This window comes from Emydura macquarii, unplaced genomic scaffold (genome assembly GCF_026122565.2).
Source record: "Emydura macquarii macquarii isolate MOO-44397 ecotype Brisbane River unplaced genomic scaffold, CSIRO-AGI_Emac_v2 contig_1551, whole genome shotgun sequence".
Classification (NCBI taxonomy): domain Eukaryota; kingdom Metazoa; phylum Chordata; order Testudines; family Chelidae; genus Emydura; species Emydura macquarii.
In genome coordinates, this window is record NW_027131688.1 from 18,816,385 (window position 1) to 18,843,209 (window position 26,825).

General features: G+C 40.5%; 1 long non-coding RNA gene across 1 annotated transcript in view; it reads right to left on the minus strand.

The window, feature by feature from the left end:
- Nucleotides 1-550: 550 nt before the first annotated feature.
- The window catches only part of LOC137157732 (uncharacterized), a 53,782-nt gene continuing 27,507 nt past the window's right edge, over nucleotides 551-26,825 (minus strand). Inside the window, exon 4 of the long non-coding RNA XR_010921218.1 lies at nucleotides 551-1,034. This is a non-coding gene — a long non-coding RNA (uncharacterized lncRNA). The remainder of the gene's footprint in view (nucleotides 1,035-26,825) is intronic.

Below are 26,825 nucleotides of genomic sequence, written 5' to 3' on the forward strand. Positions count from 1 at the left end.
TGCTTCAGCCCCGCTGCCAGGGGTTCAGGCTTCAGACACAGCTCACAAATCAGAAACTGGCTCAAGTATCACACTGAAATGTAAGTACAATATTTCTATTCCAATCAATGTATTTTATAATTATATGGTAAAAATGAGAAAGTAAGCAATTTCTCTGCAATAGTGTGCTGTGACACTTCTGTACTTTTATGTCGGATTTTGTAAGCAAGTAGTTTTTAAATGAAGTGAAACTTGGGGTGCACAAGACAAATCAGACTCCTGACAGGGGTACAGTAGTCTGGAAAGGTTGAGAACCACTGATTTATCGGGTGGTCCTCTGTATAATCCTTCAAAATTACACATTTTCCACACGTACAACTGATGTTAAACAAGGGTGAGGGCTTGTGGCTTAAGCTAGATTGTCACCTGGGCTACACAGCCACACAAGGGAATAAAAATCTGCCTTGCACCACTACGCAGGCTGTGTGAGCCCTGGGTCTGGCCATGCAGGATTCAGCAGGGTTTCTGCACTAATTTACTCCCTCCTTGTATCCAGTAGATGAGGAGAGGCAAGGCCTTGACTCCACATATTCCTGCTCACTAACCAATACAGACGAGCCAGCACAAAGGGGGAAGCAGGGTCATTTATTATTGGCATAGCCCAGCAGTAGATTGCTGCCTCCAGAAGCAAGTCAAGAACACAGAGGGAACTGCAGCTCCGTCAACCACAGTGTTTCTCTGGAATGCTCTTGAAGTGGTGCCACTGTGCCTCCCTCCTTACTGTATCCTTGTAATCCAGCTCTGTATTTCATGGCACTCTTAATTCAATAAGGCTTCTTTGTTTGTTGCATCCTAGTCCTTAGAAATCTGATACAGTAAGCCAATCCGATTGAGGGGTTTCGTTTTCTGCTTTTGTTCCTTTTCCATTGATGAACAGCATCCAGTCTTTCGATAACCATTTCCACTCTTCAGTCCACACACTTGCCTTAACTTGCCCTCTCTCACAGGAGGAGATTAGCATGCCTCTCTCCTGGACAACTACAGAATTCCCTTCTCTAAGGACAGAAACAAAATAAGTGTTGAAGAAAAAAATCTGCTATTTTCTATCTATAATTCCCCAGTGAATCAATTCTCTCACATGCCTACCAGGTACTGTCAACGTATTTGAAAATCCCTGGACTAAAATATTCTGCACAATTCTTCATGTTCAGTATTTATTTTTGCTCTTAATTATTATTACAATTGATTTGTTTGCATAATCAATTGTAGGTTTATTTTTAAAGTCTTTCACTTGTTGCTTACATCCTGCCTTAAGCTGGTTTTCCCAGTTTCTGACAATGATATCGGTTTCCCTTTTGCCCATGTACTCTTTTCAGTCCAATTTGGAAGAATGTCAGTGACAATCCCTCCAACTGCTCTCCCCCACTTGTGCTACAAATTGATTCATTCTAAATCAAAACACCTTGGGGTGTTTCACAATCTCTGAAAGTCACTTTTGTGTTGCTTCCTATAGTACTCCCTCCTAACAAGTTTTTCAAATTGGATGATAGCACCTGAAGGTTTACTAGATCTGAGATGTCCCCTTTTTCCAGCCTTACTAAATCAAAGTACTTGGTTCATTTCCAAGGAATGGGTCCAAAATGTCCTCTGGCCATATTGACCATTCAACAAATTGCATTATAAAAAAGTCCTGCCCTAGTGTTCCTCTAACCGCCTTCTTTAGATTTTGTATGGTTATTATTCCAGTTAACATCTGAGTGATTTAAATCCCCTAAAATCAATCTCCAGGCCTTCTTTTAGGTGCCTCTCTTAACTGCACAAACATTTCACAAACTATTTTTTCTAACTGCCCTGAAGGTCTATAACAACCACGATCCTTTTCATCATCAACTTCTCTCCATAATGGCCCTGCGTTGTAAGCCACAATACATTTCTGTTGGGAGACCCAATATCATCCCTCTGCAATATTGCCTGCTATTCCAGTCAGCTTTGTGTCATTAAGTTTAAAATCCCAGACATTTTCCTGATTGGTTAGTGATGCAAAATATCTTCCTCATCCTGAGTAACATTTACTGACTTAGAAATGAGTGCTATCCCATTACAGAATAGTGATGCTTTTTATCAATACCAGGTCAAAAGCCATCTGTGGATAACCTGCATATGTGAAGCAGAATTCCCTCTCACTTATGAGATGCAAGAAACTTTATAGAAGCCAGCAGTGTGTTTAATGCCCTTTTGCTAACATTTACAGCAGCTGAAGAAGAAAAGTTTTAGTTTTGAGAATAAATTGAAAAATAAATTTCCCTGGAAAAAAAAATCTGACCATGGTCTGACTCTAGCTAGCAGTATGGAATTTATCATCTGATTTAATATTAACCAACAGCAAAATGAATCTATTCTGAACATGTACAACCTACACTGGGCCCCTGACCAAAGATGGGATTCCCTCTCCCCCCCGTGTCATAAAAATGCTTCTTTTTGGTCCTACAGACAGTGAAAAAAATCTCTTGCCCTCAAAATTTGGGCTTCTTTTTAGGTGTGTTACAGAGCTTCATTTTTACCCCCTGAATTGGGAATTCATTACAATCTCAGCAAGTAAGCTATTCAAGGGCTGTAAAAGGGGTTAAGTCCAGTGAAATTTCTATTTGATGCTCCCAATGGTGTGACAAATTGAGAGAGGAGGCAGGGGCACATGAAGAGTGCACTAATTTCAATCAAGTCTTTCCGAGTGTGTGAATGCCAGAGAGTGATTGGATCTCAAATTTCATCATATGTGTGAATATTGCTTTATTGTGAACATTTACATTAGCAGTTTAATCCCTTTAGGAAAAGAATACTGAAAATTGGTTTCAAAATGTTCCCTTCATTAAATCTGCAGCAATTTCTCTTGAAATAAAAGGCACAATCTGAGCTGGTAGGAACCTAACAGATGAACTGTTAGAAACATTAGATAAGGACCTTTCAACCCTTAAAAGGAAAAACTGTACTGTACATTTCCCAACTGAATTATTGCAACATTTTAAAATCATTTTGGGGAATAGAATTTTAAGTGCGGGACTGCAATGTACATCATGTCTTTAAACATATGATGTAAAATCTATAGATTAGAGTCAGGGGGTCTGATGCACACACAAATTTTCTTACCTTGCATTTTATACACATTGAAGTAAATTGTGCCATTTAGGCACTATCCTGCATTGGAGATAGCATGCAACTGCACCACCCCATGGGGTGATCATGGAGGGACTCTGCTTCAGGAGATACACAGGAGGCCTTTTCAGGCTGTCTCATCAAATGACTCATTGCACCTTCCCCACCCACTACTGTGCACCCAACCTGGTGCCAGGGGCAATCAGATCCCCTGTGGGAGCGGATAAGTCCCCATGTATTATGTCATTTTCACTGAAGCATGCACTTCATGTTACCCATCCATCAATCTTAGGTATTTCAAGGGTGCCTTTCACCACCATTTCCAAGTGCCAGGTACAAGACAAATTTGTGTGCCTGCTTAGATTTACATAACCCCTAATGAAACCAGTGACTCTTGTGTGCCTGTTACTAAGAATAGAGTTTGGCCCAAGAGCCCTTGAATTAATAGTAGAATTTGACTGTATCAGCCTCTGCGCTTTGCCTCTCCCATTTGTATCAGCTTTGGCATCTTGTGGTATGTTTTTCTGGTTGTTCTCCATCACTTATTAGAATTCCTTGTCTTTCATTACTGGGGAGAGGTTTGTCCAAGGTGGATTTTCCTCTGTAAAGTATCAGGAGTAAGCTCATTTATCTCCTGCTTATATTTATATACCTGTTTTAAAAAAGCAGGTCAACTGACAATTCTCTCCCCCAAGAAGTGAATACAAATGAATGTCTTCATTGACGTATCAGCCTCCTTCCATAAATATGCTGAGAGAAGAATACAAAGCACCTAAAACCTGAGCAAAACTCTGTCTGTGGCTCAGTATAATTCTTCAGAAATATTTAAGTCTTTTTTTTTTAACTATCAATTATCATGGAGGATTAAGAGCAGCGGGATACTCACAGCATTAGGCAACTTTTGGTTGTCATTGGTTGAAATAAGCATGTCCTTGTATTTTTCTCTCTCTCACACACACACACACACACACACACACACACACACTTCAAAGCATCTGTAACTTTCACTTCTGAGAAAATTGCTGTTGCATTCTGAGAAAATAGCTCCTCTAAAAGACTTGACAAAAATGCCAATATATCCTGTCCACACACAGAAAAGCCATGAAACAGGTTTCTTACCTACCTTAGTTGATGCGGACGAAATTAGTCATGTAGTTGAACAGCATTTTTGGAAATATGGAGAGTAGGGCTATAGTGGCCTGTGTCTTTAAGAAATCCTGTAGTGGCGCACCCCAGGAAATACATCCATGGAGTAGGCAGAGTGAACCCTAAGTAAACTGGAATAAAGATCTGTTTGTTGGATAGGCCTGGGTTGTATATCTGTGAGCTGCCTCCTTGTCAATTGCCAAACTAGGCACATTAAATGGGATCAAAGTAGCAATGACCCATGGCTCACAACCTTACAAAGATCAAATCCCTGTGATTCACCAGTCTTCTCAGCATATGACAGACTCAAAATAAGATAGACAACACAAAAGTATGAATGGAGACAATATGAAATGATACCCATGGATCAAGTTTTCTATAACCACACTTTCAAAATCTCACATTCTGATGTTAATCTAAAATAACAGTCAATTTGCATGAAATGGAACTCCATTCACATTGAACATGACAAAGATAGCAATATGGTACAGTCAAGAGACATTGTGACATGTTCCTCTGTTCTGATATCCCATCTTTCACAAATTCTTAGATTAAAGCCAGAAGGGTCCACTGTGATCATCTTGTCTGGCCTCTTGTATAGCACAGGCCATAGAGCTTCTCCAAAATGATCCCTGGAACGTTTCCTTTAGAAAAATATCCAATCTTGATTTAAAATCAGGGATGGAGAATCCATCATAACCCTTGGTAAATTGTTCCAGTAGTTAATTACTCTCACTATTAACTTTATTTCCAGACTGAATTTGACTAGCTTCAATTTACAGCCATTGGCTCATGTTAAGCCTTTCTCTGCTAAATGGAAGAGCCATTAAGTATTATTTCCCCATGTAGAGAGACGAGGTGGGTAAGGTAATATCTTTTATTGGACCAACTTCTGGTGATGAGCGGGGCAAGCTTTTGAACTTACACAGAGCACTTCTTACCTAGGGAGGTGGTGGAATCTCCATCCTTAGAGCCTTTTAAAGTGCGGCTTAACAAAATCCTGGATGGGATGATTTAGTTGGGGTTGGTCCTGCTTTGAATAGGGGGTTGGACTAGATGATCTCCTGAGGTCCCTTCCAATCCTAATCTTCTTTGATTCTATGATTCTGGCTTCTTCAGACTTGAAGAAGAGCTCTGTGTAAGCTCGAAAGCTTGTTTCTCCCACAAACAGAAGTTGGTCCAATCAAAGACATTACCTCACCCACCTGGTCTCTAATATCCTGGGACCGACTCGGCTACAACAACATTGTTACCTACGAAGGTACTTTTAGCCGTAATGAAGTCGCCTCTTAACAATCTTTGTTAGCTAAATAGATTGAGTTCTGAGAGTCTATCACTGATTTCAGATCCTTTAATTATTCTTGTGGCTTTTCTCTGAACCCCCTCTAATTATCAACATCTTTCTTGAATTGTGGACACCAGTATTCCAGCAGCAGTCACACCAGTGTCAAATATAGAGGAAAAATAACCTCTCTACTCCTACTCAAAATTTGCCTGCATATTCACCCCAGGAGCGTATTAGGTCTTTTGGACACATCACACTGGAAATTCATGTTCAGCTGATTATCCACCATGACTCCCAAATCTTTTCCAGAGACACTGCTTCCAAGGAGAGACTCACCCATCCTATAAGTATGTCCTGCATTCTTTGTTCTTAGATGCATACATTTACATTTAGCTGTACTAAAACATATCATTTTGCTTGCACCCAGGTTACCAAACGATCTAGATCACTCTAAATCAGTGATCTGTCTTCATGATTTACCACTCCCCCAATTTGTGTGTCATCTCCCAACTTTATCAGTGATGATTTTATGTTTTCTTCCAGGTCATTGATAAAGATATTAAAATGGCATAAAGCCAAGAACCAGTCCCTGCAGGCCTCCACTGGAAACAGACCAGCTCAGTGATGACTCCCCATTTACAATTACATTTTCAGACCTCTCAGTTAGCCCGTTTTAAATCCATTTAATGTGTGCCATGTTATTTTTATATGGTTCCAGTTTTTTTTAAACAAAATGTTCTGTGATACCAAGTCAAACACCTTACAGAAGTGTAAATATATTGCATCAACACTATTAACGTTATCAACCAAACTTGTAATATCATCAAAAAAGAAAATGTTAGTTTGACAAGGTCTGTGTTGATGTGCATTAATTATATATTCCTCCTTTTGTTCTTTATTAAATCGAGTCCCATAACAGCCACTCCATTATCTTGACCAGGATTTATGTCAGGCTGATATAGGCCTATAATTACCCAGGTCATCCTATTTACCCTTTTTAAAAATTGGCACAACATTAGCTTTCTTCCAGTCTTCTGGAGCATACCCAATGCTCCAAGACTTATTTAAAATCAACACTAATGGGCCAGTGAGCTCCTCAGCCAACTCTTTTAGAACTCTTGGATGCAAGTTATCTGGACCCACTGATTTTAAAATGTTCTAACTTTAGTAGCTTCTGTTTAGCATCCTTCATAGACACTAATGGAATGGAAAGAGTATTATCACTATATCATGAGACTGAATCATCCATTTCCCCCCAAATGCAGAACAGAAATATTTATTGAATTTTTCTGCCTTTTCTGCTTTATTATTGATAATTCTACCATTTCCATCCTGCATTTCCAATGCTATTCTCGGGATTCTTATATATTCTAATATTTTTTTTAAAAAAATCTTATTCTTATTGTCTATCTCTGCTGGCCACAGAGTTCTCCACGTGTCCCTTGGTTTCCCTTATACATTTTCTATAATTCCTAACTTCTGGTTTATATTCATCACTTCCCCTTTATTCCAATTGTTTTTTGTTTTGTTTTGAGTTTTTTGGGTTTTCATCTAACCCAGGTAGATTTTAACTAGCACAGCCATCTTCCTCAATTGTGGGATAAGGATCTTTGTCCAAAAGAGCTTAGAAGCTCAGATACTAATTCAGGAAAGCATCCTTATACAATAAAGCACTTAAGCATATACTTAACTTTAAATACATGCTTCACTGAGACAGAAGAATATTCTTAAGTGCTTTTCTGAATTGGGGCCTAAGAACAGTAAATTAACAAACAGAATAGAAGCAAATACATTTAGTCCTTAAATGCAGGGGAAGTTCTACCTGAGTACAGGAGCATGCCCTATTTGTGTATAGGACCCTTGCTTATCAGACAGCTCCAAAAGTTGCACAGAGGCAGTATTGCATCTTAAAAACAGTTCCCAAATATAGCTAGAAAATCAAATTCTAGATTCCCTGATGGACTCTCTTAAATGAAAAGATGTACTAGTTCAGAACAACAAGGAAGAAGTCAATTTAACAAACTCTGCCAGAAAATTCCACAAAGGAATTTTATTGAAAAAAAATCACTTTGTGCAATTCATTATATTGTATGCATTCATTATTGTCTTTAAACTGCCAGAAGTCCAGCATTAACTCATAAATGGCTGGGTTTGTGCCTGCACAAACCTTCAGTCAAATAATTAAGGACCAAACTGTTAAAGACTTGGTAAAACAGAAGACAGATGTTCGCGCCAATTTTGCTAAATCTGCGAGCCACACAGGAGACGTCTGGATTGTTTAATATGCTCATTTCTGTGGTGCCAGAGATCATTCTTGCTGCTGCATTTTGAAGCTGTAGTTTCTATAACGATGATACTGGCAGAGGTACAAACAAGGAATTACACTAATCCAATCTGGATGTTACTAATGCATGTAAAACTATTTTCAGACTTCCAAGGGTCAAGCAGGATTTAATCCATGCTACATTAATAAAATAGAAAAAGAGAGTACTAGAACAGTCTCAGTGTTTATGTCTAAAGCGGCCAGTTGAGTATAGAGTAACTCCCAAATTATTGACAGATATGGGTTAGAGTACTTTGTCCCACAGAACTCATGAAGTTGATTTTTGGTTACACAGTTTTTACTGCCAATAATCAAATCCCTTTAACCAAATAAAGCTTATCTAGCCATGAACCTTTGCAAAATTATAAACCTGCAAATGCAAAACTGCTTCATGGTTACTATACAAGAGAAACATACTGTTACTAATAGTGACCTGCAACGCAGCAGAAAAACGTTTCCTGTAACTGGAGGTAACCCAATATTTCAACCTCATATTCAGATTAACCTTTTCCAAATTTGGGGGATGAGGGTTGGATTCTAATTCCTGGATCTGAACCCTACCTAGCTTTTGGTTTTGGTTCCAACTAAGACCCAAAAGCTTAGGGGAGAACTATTCTTCAGATCTAATTATTCTGATAGTAAATGACATGGTGTGATCCATAATGCAGGAAATGAAATTATATGAGCCATGATGCAGTTAGCAGGTATCATAGTAAAGCTGAGGGAATATCGACTGAGCTGGCTGGGTTATGGGAGACCCCAAGATGTCCGATATGTTCGCCATACTATAAAAGAACTAGTAGTCACAGGACAAAGGCCATGAGGAAAACCTAGAAAAGGTGGTTTGAGATGCTGAAGGAGGACATCAAGAAGATTGGTGTCAGCTTGGAAGATGCACTTCAGCCAGAGTGCTTAGAGATGAACAATAGCCACTGACTGAGATAGATGGGAAAAGGCAAAAAAAACTGTTCTGACATTGATCAAAATTATAGGAATCCTGTCAGAAGAGCTGAACTCCAGAGCTTTCCAGCAGTCAAAGGTGGTAGGAATTGAAGGAATCAGATGACCTCCTGGAATTTTCACCATTTGAGGCAGGAATCTCACAAAAATATATCACAACATTTTGGTGCAGTCTAGACCAAATGATAAGCCCAGCACTGGCTTTGAAGTCAAACTCAAAACTCTAACCTAAACCTAACATGGTCTGGATCTGAACTGCATCTCCCTCACCCATCTCTATAGTCTCAGGAAAAGTATTGTATGTGTTTCAAGAGTAAACAAAGGGACAAGGCCCAAACCCGAAGGCTCATTTATATGGCTCAATATTCATCCAAACTAACTGCAAGCAAGCACTAAAACAACCACAAATGTCCCAAATGGCCTCAGGACATCCAAGGTGATTAAACAAGTTCCTATAGCCAACTGTGGGGAATCCAGAGATTCAACAAAACTAATTATGGAACTGCAGTCTTATTAGCCATAAACATTTACTGTGCTATGATCTGGTGGTAGAGGGACTGAGACTTCTTCACTTATAGGCTTCTTTGAGTTGATTTCATGAGAAGTTGCATTCACACTACCTAGATGCATAGTTATAAGATCTTTGGAACTTTATTAAAAATTACTCTGTAACAACTAATAATTTCCAGGAAAATATTTTCATTACATTGATAAACAAGTCACCAACTCAGATTTCCGTAAACAAAGAAAAGGTTTCCAAAATAGCAATCTAGTCAGTCACAAGGCTCTTCTCCACAGCTCTCAGTGCAGGTGTCTCTCTAGACAAAGCAATCTGCAATCAAAATATTTATGCAAGAGAATGAACAGGTTTTCCTTTCAGTGACCCTAGATGCTTCTAGTATATAGAAACAGAGCATTTCCCATGAAGTACATTTAGACACTGGGAGGTAACAATGATTTTAGCAGACTGAAATACAACACTATGCTAAATATGTGTCCAATAATATGTTCAACACTGATATATTCTTAACCATCATTGCTTGAGCTGATTGATGGGTGGAGGATAAAATGGACATGTTCATTTTGCATGTTTGCATAATTCAGAGGGCTAATCTGTATCTTGGACCTTATCCCCTCAGAGTGGACTGAAGGAGGGTAAAATCCTTCTCCCGTGTAGCCTTAGCATGCGCATACCTTGAATCCAGGTATAAAGGAGAGAACAGGCGTGCCCCCAGAGTAGGTGTCTGGATGAAATGGAGAACAGGCAGTGCCTTGGTTCTCTCCTTCCTCCAGAGGAAGCAAGGGGGAGGAATTGTACTCAAGGGGCATCTCTAAACACATGCCTCCTGATGCTAATCCTGGAGGAGTGCAGTTTATAGTCCTCCCCTCACTGGAGCTGGCTCATATTGTACACAGGTAAAAAGGTTTATAGACAGGTGTCACCAAGGCCATATCCGGTCCAAGCAAGTTAGTTACATTATTGGCAATTATAGGGTTCATGGAGGATACAAAATAAAACTAATCAGAAAGGCCAATGACCTCAGACACCTGTGCTACAATGTCAACTACACACAATAGCAAGGACTTCACTACTGCTAAATAAAGGAAACTCAGAAATCCGATTAAGGACACCATTGTGCTTACCCACCAGAAAAGCAGCCAGCAAAATAATGAACTGTGTACACAAGAGTAGATTAAAGATTTAGGTTAATCGGAAAACTGAGAAGAGAGAAGAAAGAAAAAGGCAGAGATGCTATACCATAGTATTACTATTTGGCCACAAGTCTTACCATGGGATCCCTGTATCCACAGCAATTGGACACCAGACACTGAAATGAGTAGTTATCCAATGGCGTGGCATTAAACTGTGAGTCCACGGGCCACTGTATGAATAACTTTCTTAATATCACAGTCTTGTGCATAAAGACCCCATCCTGCTCTCACTGATGTCAGCAGGAGTTGGTTCAAGCCTTATAGGAGAAAGAAAACCACCACAATTTGCAAGGGAAGGTACCAAATTAGCATCTAAGCCTGAAGATTTAGAATGATTACTACCTTCCTACAAAGAGTTGCTGGCATATCTTTTTCCAAAGGAATAGCTCTTGGAAAAAAAGCACCACCTTTCCTAGTGTGAGCCAGCAGCCCCTAGTAAAGATGAAGATCTATTCAGAGCCGCTCACATTAGAGTCTCTCCACCAGTGCTCCAGGCAGCCAGCCAAGGACTCTATATCAGCCAGCATCCCAGAAAGCCTGGGTCTAGTGTTCAGCGCCCCACAGAGTTAATGTGTACATGCAGATCAACTGCTGTTTCTATTAAATGTGCCATAGAAGCCACAAGTGTTGAATTTATGAGAACTGCAGAAAACCTAGTAGCTTCAACTGGCTACAAATAGGGAAGGGAAAAGGGGGCGGTGGTGGAGAAAAGAAAACAAACAGTGTCAGGAAAGGAGAAGGCAGCATGGTCACAAGCCAGAAGATGTCCAATGATAAAACACACTGACAATCTGAAACCTATTTTATGTGCCACTAGTGTCACCACACTGAGGGAAATTGCATTTCTTTAATAACTTCACATTAGATTCCAATTTAAAATGTCAGTCATAATTTTAGCACATCATCATCAGGTTACTGAGCAGTAGTATATGTATTGGTCTGTCATTGCTCCAAACATGGGCTACAGAAAAGCTGTAGCTGTACTCCCCCCCCTCCCCCAACCCCGTGAATCCAAGTTGTACATGTGCACTATCCACACTGGAAGAGGCTAATAAAAGATCATACGGATATAAGCAAACTATCAGAGCACTGAGTCCATCCTCTGCATGCACAAGATATAGCCAGCGACCCATGGAACACATTGCATTCTATTTCCATCCCATGCAGGGTTAAAAAAGGGAATTGACATGCTCATATTCAAATTGCTTTCAGCCAAACTATCCAGATGCTAGCACACAGCTGCATATTAATAATGTTCTGTGGGAAGAACACCGTGGATCCAACATGCCTGTCCTGCTGCGCAGAACATCTGCAGGAAAATGAAATGTGAACATGAGTCACAAAAGCCAAAATTATGTTCTTAGCCTGTCTGTGTGTTCACCACATTAAAAAAATACTTACCGTACAAAACAGAAGGGAAAAAGGAAAAGGTAACCCAGACAAAGATATCTCTAGAAAGAGAAAAGATTTCCTAGCATTGATTTGTTTTACAACTATGGTTATGTCTCTGCTTGGAGCTAGAGGTGTGGTTCCCAGTTCACACAGAAACTCATGGTAAGTCTCATCTAGCTAGCACACTAAAATGGTAGTGTAGCCAAGGTCGCACGAGCTAGCCACCCCAAGTACATGCACACAGGTTCTGCACAGGTGTGTTCTCAGAGCAGCTAGCCTATGCCAGCACTGTGCGGACTATTGCAGCTCCACCACTATTTTTAGTGTACTAGCTAGATGTGAACTAGAGTGAGCATGTCTACACAAGCTGGGAATCATACCGCCACCTCCAAGTGGACACACAACCGATGATTCTTTTGTACTGTTCTCAGCAACGTCACCGTCTTGTTCTCTATTTTCCTCTTGGTGTTTTGCATGTTCTCAGGATTTCTTTTGCCCAATGGTTGAAGTATTTTATCTGAAAAACCATTAAAAAGTAAATGATAAAAAATGGTGGCAGTAGATTGTGCAGACAATTGGTAATAGAATCTAGAACTCTTTGCCCTGAGGTTGTCAGTTTCCATCCAGGCCGGGATGGTAGTGACTAGAGCTCATTGGAAGATTTTCAACTAAATGTTTTTCCATCAAAATTTGCTCTTTTGTCAAAGCCAAAACGTTTTGTGGGATAGACTCTGCTCACTTCTAAAGGGAGATAGAGACCCAATCCACAAACCTGACCTTTCCGATCCAAAATAGCTGTTTTGACACTATTCTGTTTCACAAAACACATTTGAAAGTTTTTGACTTTGTTACAATGTGGAATGAAAACAAATTTCAAAACCTGAAAAGTTGTCACAAAACAGAATTGTTGTTCTCTAGCCAGCTCTGCTAGTGGCCAAACGTTATCCTCTGATGGCTGCTCAGCCGCCTCTCTGACATGAGTTACTCAGGGTACAGGTGTCTGTTACCTTTCCTAATAGCACAGATTGCATCCTATGGTAGTAGGTTGCCTCAACAAAGGGTACAAGGGCTGCATGGAAAATGAAGGAACAGATCCTCAGCTGATCCACTGGTGTACCGCCATGATTTCAGCCAATGCACAGCAGCTGCAGATCTGGCCAAAAGAATGAATTACCCTTTCATCTTTAGGTTTTCACTACACCAGATAATTTTCCCTAAAGTTTCCCCATCATTGCTACTAGCTGTTCAGATCTACTGGTAATAGCAAGAGTTCTAGTAGAAATAACACAGGCAACCTCTGAAATTACCACCAACGTGTCATACAGAGCCACTCTGTGCATAGCTATAATAGTGGTAGCAACAGTGGCTTACTCTAGGACAGAAAGATTTCTAGATGGTCCCTACACCATGCAGCACATTGGTGAGGTCACGTGGGAAAGCTTGAACTGTCACATCTTGTTCTTTGGGTAAATAGAACTCTTTAGCCTCCAGGGTTGTTGGCTGCCACCCACACTTGAATTACATATAATGCTGTAAAACAGGGGTCAGCAACCTTTGGGAAGTGGTGTGCCAAGTCTTCCTCTGCCACTCTCCCACGTGCCGTGGGCCCAGCACCCTGGCCAGGAACCAGTCCCAGCTCCAAGCAGCACCACGCGGCAGCTGCTCCCGCCCCTCTCCCATGCGACGTGGGCTGAGCGCTGGTCAGGAGCCGCTTCTGGCCTCAAGCAATGCCTCATGGCGGCTGCTCCCCTCCCCCTCTCCCATGTGACATGGGCCAAGTGCCGGCCAAGAGCCACTCCCAGCCCCATGCAGCACCACGTGGCAGCCACTCCCCCCTCCCAGCCCCGCTGCCTACATGATGTGGGCCCAGAGGCACAATACGTGCCGCTCAAAATCATCTTGCATGCCATAGGTTGCCAACCTCTGCTGTAAAAGAAAAGGGATCAATATTGAAATATGTTGGGCATGGAAGAAGAAGTTAAGAAAAAATTCTCTCCTCACCCTGCATTCCTGTGTGTCGTTTTACATACTCTAGGGAGGAAGACAAGCTGCCTTGTGTTGTTTAATTTGGCCATCCTGCATCTCATGCTAAGAGGAAAAATGATATTAGTAAATCTGATCATGAAACACACCCCAACCTAACCTGAACCAGCGTTCGGAGTCAAAGTGCTGCAGGCGATGAAGATTCTTTAGAAAAACCAGTCATTTTCTTGTAAATTAGACACTACAGTGAGCCCATATGGCCTCCTAAACATAATAAAAACAGTGACATTAGGAAAATGTTAACCATTTCAGTGTCATGAAAAGTAACTGATGGATCTCTAAATTCTATTGATTGTATATAGACTTGCCATTTCGGATGACAGCATAACAGAATTAGGCCCTGTTCCAAAGCCTATTGAAAAATGCCCATTGACTTCAATGGTCTATGGATCAAGCCTTTAGATTATAAAGTTTTCCTTTGCTCTGTACAAACCCTCCCTTATGCCTCCCTCCACTTGTCTCAGCATAGGATCTGGATAATTTCTACCAAAAGAAAATTAACAAAATACAAAATTCTCCCTCCCCTCAGTTTGCTTTCCCTTCTCTTCCCCTCCTGTTCTCCAGTCACAGACACAAACGTTTGTCTGTTCTTCTCTAGCCCCTCCACTTGCCCCAGTGACCCCATCCCAACCCATTTCCTGATCTCATCCCCTCCCTTAACCTCTCTCTCCCCCTCTGGCTCTTCCCCCAAAATAAAAACACGCTTTAGTCTCTCTTCTCTTAAAAATATCCCACTTTTGCCTCTCCAACTACCACCTCCTCTTCTTTTCATTTCTAAGTTCATTGAATGCACCATTCACAAATCACTGTCTGGAGTTCCTTTCCTCCAGTTCCATCCTAGACCCTCTCCAATCAGCTCCAATCAGCTGTCACCCCTTGCACTCCACTGAAACCACTCTTGTCTAAGTCAACAATGAACTCTTCCTTGCCAGATCTCAGAGCTGGTATTCCATCCCCATCCTCCTTGACCTGTTAGTTGCCATCAACACAGTCAATCATGCTCCTTCTCGAAATCTTGTTCTTGTTTGGCTTCTATGACTCTATCTTCTCCTGGTTCTCCTTCTACCTGTCTAAGCACACCTTTAGCGTATCCTTCAGAGGATCCTCCTCATACCCCCATCAACTTTGTGGGGGTTTGTGATGAGGGCACTTGCCAATAGCACTGCATAGTAGTTAGGTCCTTGATCACAACTCTGCCCGTCTCTAACATCCACTGTCGCTGGTCACTCCCGCACAGTGGTGTTCTCCTTTTCAGTAGAGGGTGACGGCCGTCTGGCCAGGTTACTGGCTGAACTCACCCCTTCCAAGGCAGAGGATGTGGGGAACAACATCAATTCAATGTCCCACAAAAGAGAGTCTTCAGCCCAAATCCAGGTTTTTGTGAGCTGCATGCCCTTGCCTCAGGACTTACAAAGTCTGTCTTTATCGTTGGGGGTGGGTGGGGGAGGGAAAGGAGAGAAGGGGTTTGTGCCCCCTTCATGAGACAGGGTTGGTAGAGTAGTCCATCAGCAAAATGCTCAGTACAGACAGCTGTTAAAATATTTTACTCAAATGCAACATGTTTGGGAATGTTACACATAATTTAGCTATAAGAATTTGGTCACCACTGTAACACGAAGAAAAAAAAATGTGAACTAATGGAATAATTCAAGATGGCTGTTCCTAGTACTTTGCACCTCGCTAAGATAAGTGTAGCCTACTGTTGGGATTTTATCGTGAATTTCGTGAGTTTTAGTATTTATCTTAAAGCCCCATCTGCTGGAATCATAATGTTGCATCAGAATCTCAGCTTTCACTTTAAAAAAAAAAATAAGTATCCAGCCCTCATGGTTACAGAGAAAAGCTCCAAGCCATTAAACAAGTGAACCCTAAAGGCTCAGAAATTAGAAAGCAAATAAAAATAATCTAACGTATTATTTTTATAAACCTCACAATTGTTAAGCCAATCTCATGATTGTTTTAATGTTTGGAGTTGGCAATACTGAAATAAGATCACATGGCTTATTTAAAAGCCAACAAAACTTTATGAAAAATATTTTAAAGTGTATAATAAAAAGCTATGTGAATTACTGATTTTTATTTACAGAAATAGCTCAAATATGAAGAGTGAATTTCAGGGAACATTATTTACTTTAACCTAGGTAGGGCTGTCTGTTAAAGGAGAAATCATTTTATGTGCACTAGATCTGAAAATGTATTAGCTGACCACTAATAACTGGCAGTGCAAAATTGCACCTACAATCACTTGTGACTGAAAGTTTCAAGATAAAAAGGGAAGCCAGCTTTTGAAATTGTAACCCACACCTTACACAGTTGTTCCTAAATAGGATTTACAAAGTAGTTCCAAAGATTTTTGCCTGGTGATAGATGGCTTAGAATTAACGAGCTTCAAAGTTCAGACTGCATCTGAGCTTGCCAGATCAAACTACTTACTAAATTTTTTTCTTGATTCACATTATTTATTAACAACAATAATAATAAAGGCATTAAACTTCTATAGCACTTTTCTTTGATCACAAAGAACTCTACAAACATTCATTAAAAGCCAGATCTAAAGCCCATTGTAGTAAACACATTTTTTAGTTTCTTAAAGGGTAAGTATTTTCATCCAAAGCCACACAATATGTCATTTAAAGAGACAGAAAGAATATTCAGGATCCACAATTCCCAGTTCTCTGCTCTCACCACTAAACACCTTTTAAAAACAATATGTTCTAGTTCAAAAGGAATTATTTGGAAGAAAGTTCTATGACTTACATTATACATGAAGTCAGACTATATGACCACAATGGTCCCCTCTCGCCTCGTAATTTATAAAACTACTCTTTCTTTATGGGCAGCATTGTTTTCTTAAATTAATTTGGCAATATGCAATGGACATCATCCTCTGTTTATAGCAAATAAAATGAGGGTTGATTTTAGAGCAGAAAGTCATGCAAATCCTCTATTATGCCATGCTGCTTCCCCGTTTTATTCAAGGTCGCTATTAAGAGCTTCCATTTAATATGCAGTCAGTCTCCTTTAGTATGCAAACTCCTAGGCTCCTAGGACCAGCCTTACTGAGACAATGTGCTGCATTTCTAATCCTTTTAGATTATTTTGTAGCGGTCATTAAAAGTAAAGTAGAGATTTTTTTAAAATGTTCAGATTAAGGAGCAGGCCATCAGTCTACGTAAGAGCCTTAGCAAATAAACTGAAGATATTTTCAAATATTAAAAACCTGCTGCCAGAGGAAGTGAGCATGGTTTCTAAAGCCGCTTTCTGAAACTGTTGTTAGAGATAGCAGGATAAACTGTTGTAATCCTAGTTCTGGAAGCAGGGATACCACAGCTTTCAAACTGCTGTGGGCAATAACCAGGAGATTTTTTTTTCCTCTCTTCCCCAAGCCTTAAACCTGTTTCCAGATCAGTGAAGTGGGAAATACAAACAGTGATCCCATAGCCAGTTTCTGCCACCAAGCAGATGGCAACTGTTGGAAGCCAGCAACACTGATCCTTGACATTGAAACTTTATTGGGAGCGCCCACCAATGTGAATAAATGTCTTCAGACGGACTAATTAAAAGGGCTCTTTTCATTAGTTAGGACCATCTGCTAGGCCACAGACCTGGTGGAATTGCATATTAGTGGAGGTGACTAGGTGGGAATAAACACAACAAAGTATCTCAAGGCCTATAAAACTATTGTGTTCCAGAGCCAGACTAATTAGGTTTTCTGTGGTGTGATCTTTACATTTGTATCTGCCCAAGAAAAGGAAACAATTATTTTTTCCCCCAAACAAGACAAATTACTTAGGTGGGCAGGTAATCACAAGAGCCCCTGGGCTCATCTTTAAGCCAGTCTTTGCTGCCTGCAGAAGTACCAAACGTTTCTGGGTTTGTCTCAAACTGCTGTGCCCTCCAGTTGTTTTCTTTGCATTTCTATATTTTAAGCGCCTTCTCCAGCAATTCCCCACAGCAAGGAGCAAAAAGGAGAGAAAAAACAAAACACACACAACCAATATTTTCCATTACCCAAGAATGACTAAGATCAGTCTGTAAAAGATCAGAAAGAGAAAACTACACCAAGCTCCTAAAAAGCACTTGGAAGCTGAGATATTGATCCTGAGGACTTGAGGGGGGGGGAAAAAAAAAAAAAAAAAAACTCTTTCAAGCTCCCATTCATATTCCAAGGTAATTCCTATAAATGCCATTAAGCATTGTGCATTCTTATTCTTCTGCCACAGCTTGAAACTTGGGTATTTATTTGGGATGTTGAAGAATGTGTCAAATTTTCAGCTTAACTTCCATTCCTGGGTGCTCATTTTGGCACCCATAACTCTTTGCATCTACAGAACTGTTTGTTGACTGTGTGTTTAAGTTAAGGGCTGAACGTTCAGCTCAAAACCAGACTCCAGTTTTGGGTGCCCACTTTTGGGTGCTTAACAGATAGCACGAGTGGGTGCCCACCTGTTTTGTGGTTGCCAACAGCCATTAGCACACACTGTTATGGCAGGCAGGTGCCCAACTATGTCCCTTTTTGTTCTGTGTATGTACAATGGGGTCCTAGGCAATGACTGAAGCTCCTAGATGTGTAATCATTTGCATTATTGTAGCAAGTTATCGTTATTTATCTATCGTGGGTCTTTGGTCCCTTGTAATGAGTAGATCACATAAGAGGTTTAAAAGTCTGCTAATAGTTCCATTGCCTTTGAGGTTACATTGAATAATCAGACTATCTACAATGTAATAATTTATGGTAGTTACAGACCCCAGGGTAGCCAACCAGCAGAACATATACAATGTAGTGAATAGAGCATATGTTTTGTTTTGAGACCATGGCTCAACCACATATATGGAAGACTATATATGGATTTAAGAGTGACATGGTAAATGAGGTAATATCTTTTATTGGATCAACTTCTGTTGGTGAAAGGTTGTTTCTTTCACCAAACAGAAATTGGTCCAGTAAAAGATATTTGCTCATTCACCTTGTCGCTCATATCCTGGGACTAACATAGCTACAACACTGCAAGCTATATACGGAGTTAGACCATTAGCTCAAGCAATCGTGGCTCATGCATTTCACTCCATGGGTCTTGGGTTCAGTCTGTGCATGCTACTCATCCACTTGCAAGTGCAATGGCAGATTGTCTGAACAAAACAGCTCTGCACCCACTTTTTGTGGGGGTATTTCTTACCTTGAAGATAGCAGGAATATCAAGTTTGTCTTCCCTGCTTTGTCTATTAGGGTTCCTTTGAGCATCAGAGAAATGGAATGCAAGCTTTTCGAGACTCCAGCTGAAAGCATGAGTGGGTTGAACCTCTCCCAAAGAGAATTTTTCAATCCAACTAAAACAACGAGAGTTCTGTGGCACTTTAAAGACTAACAAATTTAATTTTTGTAGGCATAAGCTTTCGTGAGACTCAGCTCACTTCGTCAGATGCAGAGGTAGAATGATACAGTAAATAGGAAACATAGATATACAAGGGCATAGAGAACAATGGAGGAAGTGGATGAAAGCCGGGTACTTGAGGGCTAATGACAGTCATTGGGTAGGAGGTGAGAATGGGTGAGCAAAGCATTTACCTCTTGTAATGAGAGAGCCATTCCAAATCTCTGTTTAAACCCAGTTTGAATGTGTCAAGTTTGCAGATCATTTTTAACTCAGTAGTTTCTCTTTGAAGTCTGTTTTTGGAGAAGTACGGCGACTTTCAGGTCAGTGACAGTGTGCCCTGGGAGATTAAAGTGTTCTCCCACTGATTTATGGATGTTATTTTTTTATGTCTGATTTGTGTCCATTTATCCTTTTGCGTAGTGATAGTCCAGTTTGGCCAATGTACATTGCTGGCATATATAACATTAGTGGATGTACAGGTGAATGAGCCCCCTTATGGTGTGATTGATGTGGTTAGGACCTGTGATGTTGTCACTAGAGTCGATGTGTGGGCAGAGCTGACAACGGGGTTTGTTGCAGGGATAGGTTCCTGGGTTGGACTTTTTGTAGGGTGTATGGTTGCTGGTGAGTATTTGCTTCAGGTTGGGGGGCTGTCTGTAAGCTAGGATGGGTCTGTCGCCCACTGCCTGAGAGAGACGGATCATTTGCTAGGATAGGTTGTAGATCTATAATGATGTGTTGGAGAGATTTTAGTTGGGGACTGTAGGTGATGACCAGTGGGGTTCTGTTTTCTTTGTTGCATCTGTCCTGTAGTAGGTGACACTGTTTGTCAGTATCTTAGTTAACTAAGTGTTAACAAAATCAAAGGACAAGATTTTAAAAAAAATGGAGCCTAACGATATAGACGGAAGGCACCAAACAAGTGGCCTGATGTTCAGATTTGCTGAGCACTCATTAACTTCCACTAGCGCCAGTGGAATCTGGTGAATGGTCAGCAATTTTAACACTAAGCTAGTTATGGAAGTACTTATGCATAGGGACTGATAAGCCTAGCTTTAGATGGCCATTCTTTAAAAATCTTGGCCAAAAGTTTAACACGCTGATGAAATTTCCCTTCCATTGTCACTTGTTCAGCTTTCAGTTTCATGGCACAGTAGCTTCTAATGTGTCATAGTATTATTGTCCATCATTTGCATTGTTGGGACCATATGTTAGGCCAAGACCTGGTGGAATTGCATACTGGGGGAGATAGAATCATAGAATCATAGAATCATAGAATATTAGAGTTGGAAGGGACCTCAGGAGGTCATCTAGTCCAACCCCCTGCTCAAAGCAGGACTAACCTCTGCTATATCATCCCAACCAGGGCTTTGTCAAGCCGCAGCTTAAAAACCTCTAAGGATGGAGATTCCACCACCTCCCTAGGTAACCCATTCCAGTGCTTCACCACCCTCCTAGTAAAAAACTTTTTCCTAATGTCCAACCTAGACCTCCCTCCCTGCAACTTGAGACCGTTGCTCCTTGTTCTGTCATCTGCCACCACCGAGAACAGCCTAGCCCCATCCTCCCTAGAACCCCCTTTCAGGTAGTTAAAGGCCCTATCAAATCCCCCCTCACTCTTCTCTTTTGCAGACTAAACAATGAGATGACTAGATGGGCGTCAACACAAAGTATCTCAAGGCCTATAAAGCTATTGTGTTCCAGTGCCAGGACTAATGAAGCTTCCTGTAGCGCAATCCTTAAATTTGCATCTGCCCAAGAAAAGGAAACAATCATTTTTCTCCCAAACAAGATTTAAATTACTTAGACAGGCAGATATTTCCCTGATCCCCATGACTCATCATTTGCATTGCAGTAGCACCCTGGAGTTCCAGTAACAGACCAGGGCTCCATTGTACAAACACTGTACAAAGATAACCAATGGTCTTGATCCCTGCCCCAAAGAGTTTACATTATAAGTAATAATCCTGCTAGTTCTCCAGTCATCTACAGAGTCTTCCATGAAATACGAGGGGGACAAAAACGTAATTTCTTTGGTAAAAATTGCCGTGAAAACAACATTTCCATGAAAATAATATTTCAGCCTTTATATACATAAAAAGGGCAAAAATAATTTCCTTTCCTTTACCTCTTACCTTGAATGTGCAAACCCAGTTACACACACACACACACACACACACAGCTGGTTAACCAATGAATTCACGTGACACTTTAAACATACCAAAAAGCCCAATATGTTCCTATTTGCAATATTTTGTGACCCTTACAGAATAATCTTTTAATTATTTCCCCATTTACGGCTGTTCTCTTTCAGACAAGCTGGTGGCCAATATTTCTTCTCCCCTAGCCAAGGAAACAGTCAAGTGGCTGCCTTCACAGCCAATGTCAGTTATTGAGCTATAATCAGCCAATATTTGGCTATGAATGCACAGTTCCTTCTTTTGGAAAACACAAGGTTTGGATTTGAGGAACATGAAGATTCTCTCTATTGACCTTTGTTCATTTTTGGACCAGCTCTGAAATTTTTGGACAAGATGAGCCAATGTAAATCAGCATAGTAAGAGGACCTACACCAATTTGCACCAGCTGAGGATCTGCTTTTTTTAATAGTATCCTTTCTTATTTCTATTATTAGAGGATAAAGAGCCAAAAAGATTTAAACCTGAACAAAACAAATCACACAATTTCCAGGCAAACAGAAGCAACGTCCTCTGAAAACAAGGCCATCTCATTTAAACAATACACAGCTACAAAGCAAGTAAATCTCTTTTGATTTTAGCTGTTGCAGACCTCCAAGGCACATTGAGAGAGAAAAATCTTTGTTTATATGTAAAGCTAGTCAAATTATTAGTTGTGATGTCATTCAGTAAATTCATCCCAGAGGAATGAATGTTTGCAAACAGCAAATAAAAAGGGGCGTGAACATGATCAGAGCATTCGGAATTCAACCAAATGTGTTTCCAGTACTCAGCCTGCTCTACTGATATTATTCAAATGTATCCTGATCCATAAAAATAGACATGGATCACAGACAAAACTCTGATCATAGGAACAATGAAGCAATAAGAAATCTGGTTTCAGACATGTATCTGGGAGAGTATGAAGTACATTTCAGTGAAATTTGGGGTAGTTAAATTGTGTTAGCCACTAAGTTAGACGCTTCATTGAATAATGCTTGTCAGTTTAAAAGCATTTCATTATAGCCACATAAACAGGCACAAAACTGTGGAGTGCACCTAGAATGATGCATTCTTCTGGATACTGGGAAAGAACAGCAACTAGAGGTGGCCAATATTTCAAACTCAGGGCCTCAATCCTACCCTCCCCAGGAAAACCTGTATGAGAGCAGCACAGGATTTGAGGAGGGGTTGGGAGTGGAAGGGGACTGTGATTTGCCTAACATGGCAGAGTAGGGGAATAGGCGCTTTACAGAAGTGAGGACATGTTATGTTCCTCATTTTTCAATTGAGGAAGTTGAGGCACACAGGTTAAATGACTTGTCCAAGATCACACAGTGTCAGGGTTGGTAACAGAATCCAGGCCTTCTGATGGCCGGCTTTGTGCTCAATTCACTAGATCACAGCTGTCACGTAGGATGCCATGATCAGGGCCTACCCCCAAAACCCTAGTGGAGCAGGAGGGAAGAGTCTCCCTGTCTCTCTGGCAGTCAGCCAAGAGAGTTGTATGGTGTTAAGAGATCACATTAAACATCCCCGAGACTTTGCAAAGCTCCTTCACTAAAACCAGCAAGTCTAGACTTGATATTACTCATGTTACCCAGGTTACTGCACCCTTCTTCCAGCCTTCTTCACCCACCATAAGGGAACAGAGAGTACTACCCCAGTGTGGTGATGGTTTTTAATTCTTTGCAGATCCCTTTTCATATGGATGTGCCCAGAACCTGACACAGGGTTTCCCTAACTGGTAGCTCAGCCTTAGAACTCAGCCATGGCGATGACGAGAGGCCAGAGTTGATCTTGTCACACCCGCAATCGGGGGTGGGAGGAGAACTCAGCATCGTAGATCAACAAAAAGCCCCATCAGCCCCAACTCTAGCTCTGAAGAGAACTAACACCAGTGTAAAGATGAATCCTCACCATAGTTATAGGCTGTGTCACTTTTAGAACAGAGAACCCTGGAGAAGGGAGACAATTGAGAACAGAACCATTAAAGAGGTTGGGGGTAGGGGGGTTAGTTTGTTTATTTGCTTATTTGTTTAATTTTGTTTATTAAAAATTTTTTTAAAAGCTTTTCCTGGTTCCCATCATAGAGGAAGATGTACTTTTAACAACCTCCAGGACTTAATGAAAAGCTTCTTATACAGAGATAGCAGCACTTAGTGATTCCACACAGCTGACTGCATTCTTCAATTCCAGGCCATAAAGAATGCAGACAGCAGTTTGCTCATGACTATAAAAATAAAACACTCTTGATACTGGAGGTTTGGAGTATTTACCTTTTATCAGATCCCTAAGGAATTTTTTTTTTTTTTTTTTTTTTTTTTTAAAAAACAACTCAGGTTTAGGATCAAATAAAACCTATGAACCCAATTCTCCTTTCCTTTCCAGTGGTATAAATCAGGAGCATCAACACTGAAATCAGTGGAGTTGCACCAACATAACATTGATGTGAGTAAAGGGAAAATGAGGCCCTATATATTTTGAATCACAAAAATCACGTCACTTAATTCTGCTTCATCATCATTATTCCACAAGGAACACAAATCCCCTGGACTGAATAGCGATCATATAAATTAAAACCCACTCTACCAATCACAAGGATCACATTTTACCTGCTGTGCTTGTAATGACTTCCACTCTTCAGTTAAAACCAGAAGGAAATGTAAATGGGGGGTGGGAGGGAGGGACCTGTTACTCTCCCTTCATTCATAACCATCACAGGGAATCCCCATACAATATAGAGCAACTGCTTCTCTCGAGACTGACCATGCCACCTCTGTGACATTTGAAACCTCTGCCAGCCCAAAAATCAAGAATCAATTTTTTGAACTTGCATATCTTTAGTCAATGGAGCAATGCTGAGCCTCAGGCATTGTTATTTAGAGCAGTGACTGTGGATCCCTTGAAAAGAACATAAATGTGGATATAAATGCTAAAAATATGAATAAGATGTATGAATATGATACTGCACTGAACGTTAGAAAGAAAAATCATTTAAAAACAGAGGTTACACTGAAATGTGAAATACTGTTTGTAGTAAGAAATCATGTGCATGAAAGCACTGCAGACTGTCATTTTACCCCAGTGCAAAGGCCTGGAGTAGGGATGGGGGTATAGGAAAGAGAATGATTCATGCTCGAGCTAATGCATCCTGTAATAGCAGCCTGAAACTACCAGCAGCGAAGAAAGCACAATAAAATGAGTAAGACCACTCAGCTAAACATGCCATTACAATGCAGGCACAGTTGTTTTATTATACACAGACTGGTGGAAGATTGGTACTCATCACTTAACAGCATATGATTAGGCTCACTTCAAAAGTGGATACTGTCAGGTAAATGCTGGAGTTCATACAAACAAGACAAACAATGAAAAGCCACATGCATGTAAAAACTGGACAAACTTTGCCTTCTTCCAGAGGACATGCTTGGGTAAAAGCAGAGTCATATTTTCCTTCACCACATGTCAGAAGATAAAAAGAGGTTATAAAATCTTCCATTTCTTGATTACATGAGACCATAAATGCCAGCTTGTTTTAATTAAAAGACAGAACATCAGCATTTAACAAGGTTTACAGGCACTGCCTGGAAGGCAACTTGTCTTTACCCTGCTGCAATAGGTTTGATGATTGTAGGAATGTACCTTTCCCCATGCCACATGTGAAAAATACATTGCATGCCAGTACCGTTTGGGGAGCCTTGCAAGCTTTATACATCCCACCCAAATTAAAATGGGTTAGACACCATTACCTAGATATGTATTGACTGGGCTCCACTTACTTCCACGGTGCTGTTCATGTTGTCTCTGAGTTGGGTGACCAGATGGGACTGTCCCTATAAAAATCAGGACAGTCCCCATATTCAGGGTTTTTATATTATATATATATATATATGAGGGTGAAGGGTAATAGGCACCCATCCCAATTTTTCACACTTGCTCTTGGTCATCCTACCTCTGAGCAATTTTGATTTAAAAAAGATTCCACTAAAGCAGAATAAAAGGCAAATCTTTTCATATTTTAAAAAGTCTATTGCTACCCACCAGCCTGGCTCTAAATATTTTTAAGGTATTATGTAACATCATTGATCACGATTCCATAGTTAAATGGTCTTCATTATACACCCCAATTTTCAGGGCTTAAAATCATCCATTAAAATTCTGAGTTCAAATTTGACACACTTTTATTTTACCAATTTTAAAAATATTAATGGATTTGGAGGTTTGGGAATTGTAAGAAATGTAACAAGTTTAATTTTATGGTGCACTTTTAACCTTCTCAAAACTGACTGATTTAAATAATGGAAGTTACCATGCAAATAGTGCATTAAATAGCTAATTTTTTATATTTTGAAAAGGGGGAAGGGGAAGGTTGAAACAGGGCAAGATTTGAGCTTCACAGATTAGGAAGCCACACAGACCAGACTCTCAGCTGGTATAAATTGGCATAGCTTATTATTGCCAACCCCAAGCATTCAAAAATCCATGAGACAGGTCTCCAAAAATAATTAATCAGTTTAAAAAGCTCATGAATTTGTAAAGGGAATAAAGTATAGTCCCTGGGTTATACAGTCACATTTCTAACCTTTTATTTGCAACCAGGAGGGGTTAGAAACTTTCATCTGCAGGGATGGGGGGGGGGGGGGGAACCAAGCTGAGATTCTCTTGACTTCAGGAGCTTGGACCTTAAGAAAACATTAAATATAGCAAGATTTATGATAAAAAAAAAAATCACAACAGCTGGCAACTCTTTATCCACATAAATGTCTAATCCTTTCATGAAGCCTACTAAGAACCTGGCCTAAGTGGTATCCTGTGGCAATGAGTGCCACAGATTAAATTGTACACTGTGTATTAGTATCACTAATTCATTTCTCATATGCATTCAGTCTTGCCTATATATGCAATTGTACTGCTGGAAAGCAATGCAAAAAAGAGCTCAGTGCAGCTGACAAGAGGGAGATCCTGGTGCTGGCCAAGAACTCAATACATGTTAGTACGACCTTAGACCTGATCTAACTTCTGCCAGCCTGCAATAACACCCTAGCACCATTGCACTGGTGAAGACCGTGCACTCTCTCCCTGCCCAGTCTGGCCCCTAAACACCTCCTCCTACTCTTTACCTGTGGGACCACGGCAGGAGGCTAGCATAGAATCATACTATGCTGGCTTTTCCACCTGCTGAGGTTTTCTGTGGTTTGCTGAGGAATCAGCTGTCCCTTTAGGATTGCTTTGAGGTCCTTTTGTGCCTATCCAGCAGCACAAAGTGACCTTAATATATG